Here is a 10,501-nt window from a genome sequence, read left to right as displayed (position 1 = left end):
GCCGGTTTCTCAGCTAGTTGGTCACCACAGATTGTTGCAATGTCTTTGTTCTACTCACGTTCCCGCTGGACGACAGTGTTTGAAACTATGCTGGTGGTTGCTGTTTTACCAATCTTCCGAAAAAAGCAAGACCAACTTGCCCTCTTTGTTGTGGAAACATTTTGCTCGAGAACAATTCAATATTTGTCATCACACAAAGCAGGGGGGTAGCAGGATACAAAGAAAGTGAGAAGCTTCAGGTAATTACATTAAAATAACTCAAAATTTTGCCGTGTTCAGACTCGAGTCTTTTCAGCGAGTTGTTCAGTGCACATTTGTTCGAAATAAACTTATACATGAGAATGTCTGAAATGATGTCTTGCAGCTGTGACCCCACATGAAAAGTTTTCGGTTAGAATAAATATTACAATAGCGCAGGAATTCCTTGTGAGGACACCTTCGGATGTTAGGCAGTCAAGGGTGTCCTACCTAACAGTTACTTGCACAAGCATGCGGAGCCCATGCACTCAAACTGCTGGCATCACACTACGTATTACTGAATGCGAGCATGAATGAGGTGAGCACCGTACCAGGGTTTAGCTGGAACCGCTGCTCAATTACTGTATCACTGTGTGGCCAGCTGCAAACTTTGGTCCAATTGCTACGTCGGCACTGTAGTAGTGTGCAGTGAAAAGGCAGTGAGGTCAGATTTGGGGGTTTTACGTGCCAAACTAACGGCAGGCATCTGGCACGCCCCAGCAGAGAACTGAGGATTAATTTCGACCACCTGGGGATCTTTGGACAAGCAACCAAAAGCTCTGGGACACGGCGCCACCTCCGCAATGAAAAGGCAGTGGGCAAGCCTCGTCAATGTAGTGTCGACTTTACTCTGGTAGGCGGTGCAAGTTCATAGAGGATTGCGAGGCACAAACCCCTGGACAGGAAATGAGACGTCTTAACTCAATGAAAACCATGGCAAAACTCTGTGACAACAGCATTTAATGAGCGAGGCTGCACATGGACTACACACTAATAAAAGAGACATTACATAAATAATAGTGGCAATGTTTAGGAAACACCTGGCTGTACATTCAAACAGATTCCTAATATCCATCAAGGGGATTGGTGGTCAACTGCATTAACGGATCACAGCTTGGGGCACGTGGAGTGAAAGCTCGCACAGCTGAACATAGGAATCTTGAGTTCAATCTCTGCCTCCGCCTGTATCGATGTGGATGAACATTATAACAGCATGCGGTTGTGTATCACAACTGAGATTGAAGTTAAAGACCCCAGGATAGCTGTGGTACGACACTGGCTGAATATCTCGTCTACAGTGGAGATAAGTTGCTCACTGGGGCTGACTAACTTCCCGTTGCCTAAACATACAAACAATGTAATTAGTAAGAAAAAAAAATACTTTGTTACTTTTTAAGTTTCAAAAGAATAGATTTAAAGCTGACGTAACTGCCCTTTTGCATAAAATGTTCACTACAAATAGCGAATCGAGAAACAAGTTAAAAAAAATGCTAGGCTTTAACGAACGAGATACAGTCAAAACTTGTAACAACTTCAGGTCAGGGATGAAATGAAGCAAGTTACAGACTTTAAAAAAGCATTCTTAAACACAAAAGAGAATGGTAATTACTAAAGAGGAAGATGAAACAAATTGAATAAATCAGCCTACTGTTGTGGCTGGGCCCCAAGACCAAGCAGTTGTTGCAGCGTGATTAGTTTGTTGAGCTGAAGCAGCTCAAGCTCGAACCAGCTTGTTACGCTGCTGCTGATGAAAAACCTGAGCCTGCGTCTGTTAATAGGCAACCTGACACTGACGTAGCTCCAGCTGCAGCAGGTGCAGCTCCTCCAGTTGGTGCGGCCTTTAGTTGTCTTCACTCGGACAACCACACGTGGCGGCTGAGGAGGTAGAGGAGGCGGGGGCTTGGTTGGTGGCACAGCAACCGCAACCTCCATGATGCCACCCTAGTCCAGCAGCGGTGGGGCAGGTGAATCTAGGCAAGCACAACACATTGACGCGGAGTGTTACAGGCACGGTGAAGACACCGGAGAACTGGTAGAAACTGTTACAACAACCCCATTACAGAAATGTTAAATGCCAACCGTTGGTAAACATGAAAGTTTTCCTTCCTTGTTCTGACCCTTTCCTTTCCGTGATACTGTCAGTAGCGGCAGGGCAGACTCCAAATGGTGATACCCTCAAAAGAAACAGCGCTGTTATCTCGGACCTTGTGGGCCCTCAGGCACAAGTGTGGTGTATTCGTCAATAAACATGTCATTATCCAGACCCAAGGAATTTACCGTGTTCCTACGTGGCACCCCTAACAAGTCGCATTCATGAAAATGTGGCTCATTGTCACAGTTTTTAGCGTTCCTACGAGACAGTATGCCAAAATCGAAATAATAAACGGAAGAGCATAGACAGATTTTTTTATAAATAAACATTGGAAGCTGTGTGATCAAGTAGCAACCAACCTCCATGGGTATGTAGCAAATGCAATCGAAAACTTTTACCAGGCATCATGCCAGTCGTCATGCTCGTTCACTGTGGCTTCGGGAATGGCGGCTGGCAGCATTGAGAGCACCGGCCAACCAGCGCGGGCGCTGCCGCTGTTGTATGGGCTTGGCAGCCGCATCGCCATGTGGGACACCAGTGCCCCCACAAGATGGAGGGACGGGCCCATTGTTCAGCAGGTGCGATACCAGTGCCCCCTCCTGCAATGAAAGGCCAAAGAATATCCTGTGAGAGCATCCATGAGTTGAGATGTACAGAGCACAACGCAGAAAGAAAAACAAATCATACTACAACTTATGCGGTACGATTTGTTGTTCGACACTTAACTGCAAAAATAAATGCGAAATAAGTGATGTCATACCTGTGCTGTTTCTTGATATGCATGGAAAATACTGGAGTAGCTTAATGTGATTATCGACAACATTCATATTGTAGACACAACTTTTCAAATCAATAATGTATACTTCTACCCATATTAAATTTGTGCCAGCTTAATCATGCCAGTACAATGCGCTGATTAACCTAGCAAATAAATGACAATGGTTGCACACTAACATGGACACCTGAAAAAAGGCATCTGTCAACAACTGGACTCCAGCACGTCTCATGTTCACATAATGGCATTTCTTAGGAGGTTACAATTGAGAAATGAGAGCTGGTAGTCAATTAAACCTGCACAAGATTTTTTTTTTTCTTCAAAAGATTAGCACACAAGGAGATGAGGTGCTAGGTCCAATTGACATAGTGGAAACTCCTACTTAGCGTAACTTTTACGTGCACTAATGTCAATTTCGTGCGTCGCGTTTTTTTTTTTTTTTATACGTCCAGGTTGCCTCTCTAATCTCAAGCAAGGGGCCGGAGGCTAAGGTAGTGTGGCGCAACCAGAATATTCGCAGCGTAATTTTCGCTTAGATATAGCACAACACGCAAAGTAAGTTGTCGAAGTCGGCACAAGAATCACCAAAGATAGCGCCAATTCACCGTCACTGCCCACCTACGGCCTCGACAGTAACGTGCTTGACTAGTTGCAGGTGGCCACAGCAAAGTCCCTTCCAGGGTTATTTAGTACACACGTCCTGTCATGTGATTTTGCGAACCCGTTGCGTTATTCTGCCCAAATATAAAAATTGCTTACTCACCTGTTGCGTGGATGCCCCGATTCTTCTCGGAGTCTGTTTTCTTCCACTTGGGTTTACCGTTGTCCCAACACTCGCGGGCGGACATGCGGCTGGCGCTTATACTTAGTGCAGACTCTTCTACGCGTCAATTTTAGCTTCTTTCGGGGAGTTGTTAGTAGAACGACGAAGAAGCTTTCCTCCTTCGTGGAACCACTTGCCCCTTCTTGTCACCTTCGTTGAACGACATCGTTGTTGGGCAAGGCACTTTAGTAAGACTCTGAAGAAAGAGAAAGGGTGAAAATGCTCGTTCTAGGCGGTGACAGCGAAGCAGATAAGCGGTGAGACGAGGTGAGACGGCGAAGAACGGGCGAGACGCAGAGGCGAACGACGGTAGCGAGCTACAGCTGCCTCTACTGCCTCTACGACGCAAAAGCTGGGGAGCGGCCGCCACCGTTGCCAGACTGGAGAACGCTTGTGGCTGTTTGTCCGAAAACTTGCCGCAACGCATAAAACATGCGCGCTGCGAAGCAGAAATCTTGCAGACTCCCAATTCAATGTTAGTAAAATGTGTCCCTTTAAATAAAATGAACTAATATGTTCATAATTCACACCACAATATTGTTTTCAATTTCGTTTTTTACTACAACCTCGTAACCAGACGCCTTTCACGTCTCCTCGAGTTTCCTCGAGTGGAGGAAGTGTTCTCGAGGAGCTCCTCAGCCGAGGAAACGCCGAGGCGCGTCTGTGAAGCCCGATGGCCCCTCGAGTGGAGGCGAGCTGCTTTCCTCCACTCCAGCGAGTCGAGGTGGAGTGTCGAGTCGAGGCCCGTTTATGAATACGGCCGTAAGCTGCGTGCAGCCCCCCTCCCCCCCGCTACCGCCGACGCGAGCAGACGCCCTGCCGCTTTGTTTTGGAGTGCTCCACGCCCCAGTCGAAAAAGTGCATTGGTGCAGTCCTAGATATTGGAAGGTATCGTTAGTGTGAAACTGGATAACATACGCGCACAGGTCTCAATGCTGACTGGGCAGCTACGCTACGGCCGTTTTATGCTTTCTGCCGTAACGTTCGCGTACTCCAGGGCGGAAGGGTGTGTTTAGGCCTAAGGACCCGTGACCGCTGCCAGCGTTCCGAAGTCATTTACGGCCTGGAAATAAACCCAGCTCGTTTGGCTTTCGCTAAAACGTCCAGTGTAGCTAATGTTTTATTTCATTCGAACGACGCGCCGCTGCGGTGTTGTGTAGTCTGCCCTACAGCGATGCCCAACTCGCCGCTTGGCAGCATTATTCACGGGTGTAACATCATTCGCCCGTTGCTGGCCTCAACAGGAATCGCGCCAGGTACGTATGAGACGCCAACGGAGCACAAGCGGTGATCTGGACCGCGAGTGCACGTCTGAATTGTGCTTTGCATATACACTGTCACGCCTCTGCAAGAATCAATCGCGCTCCCCGCAGCTAGTCGAAATGGAGAAGTGCATTGTCAAGCCTGTAACCCTGCGGCGAAATTGATCTATACCCGATGTCAGCTTTTTTGTGCTCCACTGGAAACGGTACTAAAGCGTGAACGCAGCTGCTTCGACCAGTGCTTTTTTTTTTTTTGCGCGATCACTCGAGGGGCTGAAGCATGTCCGCGGGCAGCGTGCACGCGCTCGTACACCCACAGTGGAGTGACGCGAAGTGACGTAGCGATTGTTACAAATTTAGCGAAGGAAGCGGGCAGTGAGAAAATATTCCACAAGCCGACTGGCCATCTACTGTCATCGTCCTCACCTGCAGCGACGACTGGGCACGTGTGTGAACGAATTGGTTGATGTCAAGGGTCGTCCTCGCTGTGCTTACCAATTAGCCTCTGCAATGTGATATGCCCACATGCCCACTGTTATGCGTACGCATGCTGCAGACAGCAGGTGTCAGATTTTTCCTAGCTATGCTTACCTCAGAATATCTTCAAAGGATTGTATTCACACATGTCCGCAAGCCTCGGATAGTTTTGCCCGAGTGACTTGGAGCCTGTGCTCGACACAGGGGGGCTATGTTGCACGTTTTGGACTCCCAGAAGACTAGGGAGAAGGAAGTGACGTAGGTGTGAATGAACGTGTCTTGGCAACTTCTGCAGATACTGTCATCAGCGACTACACCAATCAACATCCAGCGAGCATCGTTGACGTCACTTCCTTCTCCCTAGTCTCCTGAGAGTCCAAAACGTGCAACATAGCCCCCCGGTGCGAGGGCTGGCTTTGCCTGCCTGACCTCCATCTTTCTTTGCGACTACAAAAAGCTGGCCAAACTGGCACCTGGCATTGGTGAATAGGTAGTCTAGACATAAAGGGAAACCGAGGTCAGCCAGCGTGAACTTTGCTTCAGCAACAGGGTTTCAAAATGCAGCCGCAAAAAGATGCACTACATGTTGGGCACATTGCCATTGACGTTTCTGTTTCCAGCAGCTACAAAAATAAGCGCACTCATCTCAGTTTGTCCTCTTTTCCAAACTTGGTGATGTTAACCACTTGCGAGGTTCCATCAACCCAAATTTCCACTACAGAATACTGACACTTCTGGCTGCATGACCTCCACTGGGCCATGTGCAGTCAAATCATGGAATGCCTAATTTTTCTGAAACCAGTAGGGAAAATATACGAGGCAAGACATTCTCAGATGATCAGCATGGTCGACTATATATGCAGCAGACCCGACAACAAAACTCCCTGCACACAACTTTAGAGATCCATCCATTTATTTCAGGCACATTGCACTTGCGAGCAGGCAAGCACGAAAGCAAGTTTACATCACGAGCACTGGCAGTGCAACACAAGGCGCGCAAATACGCCCAACAAAAAATATGAAGCATAACGAAGAACTGTGGGCTAGTACTGTAGAAAGTTGTTAAAGATTGGTACACAACCTGTCTGCAAGGGAAGCTTGAGAAGTAGTGAGCCTATTTTTGATGGGACTGTCACATGCAAATGGCCCTTTATTATTTCTCTGCAAAGTCTCCTTTGAGTGTTATGCACTTCTAGTGGAGCCCACCCACTGAGAAAAAAGTAATTTCTCTTGGTCCTCACACCACTCACGTGCAGCGTCTATGACGGCTTCCTTGCTGGAGCGGCTGTCTTTACAGATCTTGTTTGAGCGCAGGGAATAGATGAAAGTCCGATGGTGCCAGATCCAGTGAGTAGGGTGCCAAGGCATAAGAGTTCTAAGTCACATTCATGGAACTGCGGGGCAGGTAGTGAGACAAGCTGGAATGTCTTGGAGGAAAGTCGCATCGCCCAAGTTTTCTGTGATGTTTCTCGACAATGGTGGCTCACAATTTTACAACATGCCAAGCTCGATGGATTGCTGTTAAAATGATGTGGGAAAAGTAAAACTACACACTGGCATGGTTCTTTTCTAATGTGCTTGCTTATTTTTAAGCAGGCTCACTACTTGTCAAACATTGCACATATGAATCCAATGAGAGGGGTAATCATTTTTAAGTAGCCATCAAAAAAGTGAACACTATTAGTGGTCCCAGTAAACAGGAATGAAGAGGAAGGAGTAGTAAACCTTAGTTTGTAGACAGCGGTCAGAGCCCCATTCCTTCCTGTGTGTGTTTGTGTATTTTGCACAAGCCAATGCATATAACAGACACGTACCAACTAGTTTAACCCATCCCCATACCTATTAGAGTAAAATAACATTGAAAGTTTAAACCATGTGTACTTGGGGTCAAGAATGATGATCGTGGTCGCTGTTCTAGTGCTTAGAGCGTCTGCCCATTCCAAGTGCCCAACCCCAAATTTTATAACATTTGAAAGAAAGAAAAAAAAAAATTTGCACAGTACACATATATACATGTTAATATGATGACCTAACAAGCACCCATCCCCCAATGGTTTGTGACTATCTCAAAATTTTGAGTGGGCACTTGCTCGGTAGGTAGTCTGCCACATGAAATCGAATACTTCTAGCCTCTGAATTTGGGACGAAGACCATCTGTATGCTATATAGAAGCTGCCCACCAGGAAAAAGATAGCCAGGGCTGGTCAGATATACTCGAAAACCTATTCTGGAGCACAAATACTGCAATACATGTACTGCGAGGATAAAATACAAAAACAGATACAATTGTCTTCACAAGTGCAGCAAGAAAGCATTCTACAGGGTGATACAAGGAGACGCCAGGCTCTTTAAATCGACCGGAAAATTCGCTTTCTTAACCTATCGCTCTACGACTTTGTGCAGCGTTGCCCACGGATGGTGCATTTTTTTTGTAAAATTTGCAAAGAGCGATTTTACCTGAGGAAAAAGTAAAGAAAGAAAAAGGCTTAGCTCCTATGGAAACGCAGCGACGCCACTGGTCTGCAAACAACAGAGCGCCGTTTCGCATGGAGGTAGGAAGCTTGTGGAGGAGACACGACGCCCCCAACGATGAGCAAAAACCAAGAGACGCTTGTGGACGAAAAGGAGAGCTGGCTCAACAGCTGTCCAATAGCATCTCTTGGTTTTTGGTTATCATTGGGGGCGTGTCCCTCCACGCTTCTGGCTTCACCCCTGGTAACCTCATGTCGCCTCCAGAAGCTTCCTACTTCCATAGACAAGAAAGGACACCTTTAGAGGCTGTTGTAAAATAAAAAGAAGAGAACTTGGAGATGCCCGAGCAGGAAAGAAAGAGTGGCAAACGACTTTGAGGACGAGCCGAGACCGAGGCACCGGCCCCTTTCTAGGAAACCGCGAAGAGGGACGGGGAGCCGCAAGGAGAGCGCGCCCCACTGTGGGGTCATAAATGACGAGCCCCCCTCTTGGACCTTGCTTTGTGCGGGCCACTTCTCCCTTCTTGTTTGACCGACGGTCGAAGGTGAACGTGCCTTCGCTCGCTTTACTTGAATCAGTTTTCACTAGAAATAAACCATGTTCTGTTACACTAAAAAACAATGAGTCCTTTCCCTAATTCCACACTGTTAAAAAGTTGGTGCCGAAACCCGGGAATGAAGGAAATTAGGACGTGACTTCCAACGCAGAACATCCAACGACAGAAAAGGGAAAAAGACGAACGAGAAGAAGGCAGGAGCCATCTTGGATTCGCCAACGGCTGAGGCAACGAGCTCCGGACCATGGAACAACTCAAGGGGAAACGAACTGCCCTGCAAACACAGGTGACTAAACTCCTTTCTGAAATTGATTCATACATCAAAAGCAATGAGAAAAACGAAAAGAACCTCAGCATCTTTTCCGCAAGGCTTGGTGCCCTCCAAGCCCAACTGAACGAGGTGGACGCCGCCATCGAGCCACTGGTGCCGGAAGAAGCCGAGCAAAACTTTGTGCAAACAATTGAATACAATGATCAGGTCCTCACCTATATTGCAACACTTCAGGAAGAGTTGAAGGAAGTCCGAGCAAGGGCACCACAAAATTCGGATTCATCGGCGATGCACAACAACGGAAACGCGACAACGACTGCCTGTCGAGTGAAGCACCTGAAGCTCGAGCTGCACAAGTATGACGGCAAAAGCTTCTCCTGGCAAGAGTTCTGGGAGCAGTTCGAGCAAGTAATACCTTCGACAAGTTCGGGTACCACAGGGCTGCGGTGACCGGCGAGGCGTCAAGTGCCATCAGGGGTTTGCCTCTCACATCACGGTGCTACGAGGACGCGGTGCTTCTGCTGAAGAAACGCTTCAGAAATGAGGACATCCTCGTTCAGACACACATGCAGAAGCTCCTAGATCTACAGCCAGTGCGAAACGCCAACGACGTCCGGGGTCTCCGTTGACTCTACGACACCATCATCTCCCATCTCCAAAGGCTGGAGGCACTCGGACAGAAGCATCAGACCTTTGGTGCTCCTCTGTTTCCAATGGTTTACCGTGCACTGACAAAAGAAATCTTGCTGAATTTTAACAGAACGATCGTGAACGAGCAGGCATCAGACGTGTCGACGCTGGACGCTTCAGCTGGTGGGATGTCCACGAGATTTGAGGACTCTCGGGAACGGCCGATGGAGACAAGCACCATTGAACGAGGTATCGTGCCACTAATCTCACGACTGCTTGCCTTTTTGAGAGTCGAAGTCCAGAACCGCGGGAACCTAGCTACACAACAAGCTATAGGCACGAGGCAACAGCCACGTGGATTAAGGGCAGAGAAGAAAAACGAGAAGAAGGGAAGTCCTGAAGAACGCTATCAATCCTCCGCAGCATTACTGCATCAATGAACGAAACTTGATAGCTGTTTCTTCTGCAAAGAAAAAACCGTGCAACAGCTGCCTGCCCTGCTGAACCCAAAGAGCCCGTGCCACTCTGTCCGTCTTTCTTTTTAACGGGCAGACGACTGACGACGCAGCCAAGCATAGGGAGGAAAGATGTCTAAGGTGTTCACACCAACCTTCGCAGGTTTTGGACCCACCGACAGATGACAACGGAAGCCTTCTGGCGCCGATGGAGCCAAGAGTACATGGCGGAACTGAGGAATGTGCAAAGCCAGAAACAACGCCAAGAAAAACTGCTGGAAGGGGGTGATCTGGTTCTTCTTCGCAACGGCCTGCGACCCCGACAGCAGTGGGGACTCGCTAGGATCCAGCAGGTGTTTCCGGGAAGAGACGGCAAAGTATGATCATGCCTGCTCAAGATGCCCAGAGGGTCAACGCTCAAAAAACCTATAGTACAGTTATTGCACCCTCTTGAGATCGCATAACGGGACAAAAAAAAAAAAAAATGACGCTGTCATTTTGGGGGGAACGTGTTGTAAAATAAAAAGAAGAGAACTTGGAGATGCCCGAGCAGGGAAGAAAGGGCGGCAAACGACTAGGACGACCCGAGATTGAGGCACCGGCCCTTTTCAGGAAACTGCGAAGAGGGACGGGGAGCCGCAGGGAGAGCGCGCCCCACCGCGGGGTCATA

The 10,501-nt window shown here is 48.0% G+C and overlaps 1 long non-coding RNA gene across 1 annotated transcript; it reads right to left on the bottom strand.

The window, feature by feature from the left end:
• Window positions 1-765: 765 nt before the first annotated feature.
• On the bottom strand, window positions 766-4,073 carry LOC120838811. Its single transcript, XR_005715181.3, has 3 exons — window positions 3,649-4,073; window positions 2,509-2,709; window positions 766-1,988 (listed from the first exon to the last, which is right to left on the bottom strand). It is a non-coding gene; the product is annotated as an uncharacterized LOC120838811 (long non-coding RNA).
• Window positions 4,074-10,501: the final 6,428 nt, after the last annotated feature.

This window comes from Ixodes scapularis, unplaced genomic scaffold, assembly GCF_016920785.2.
Source record: "Ixodes scapularis isolate PalLabHiFi unplaced genomic scaffold, ASM1692078v2 PGA_scaffold31__3_contigs__length_180439, whole genome shotgun sequence".
Taxonomy (NCBI): Eukaryota; Metazoa; Arthropoda; class Arachnida; order Ixodida; family Ixodidae; genus Ixodes; species Ixodes scapularis.
Note: the sequence above shows the minus strand (reverse complement) of the source record. Positions and strands in the feature narration are given on the sequence as shown.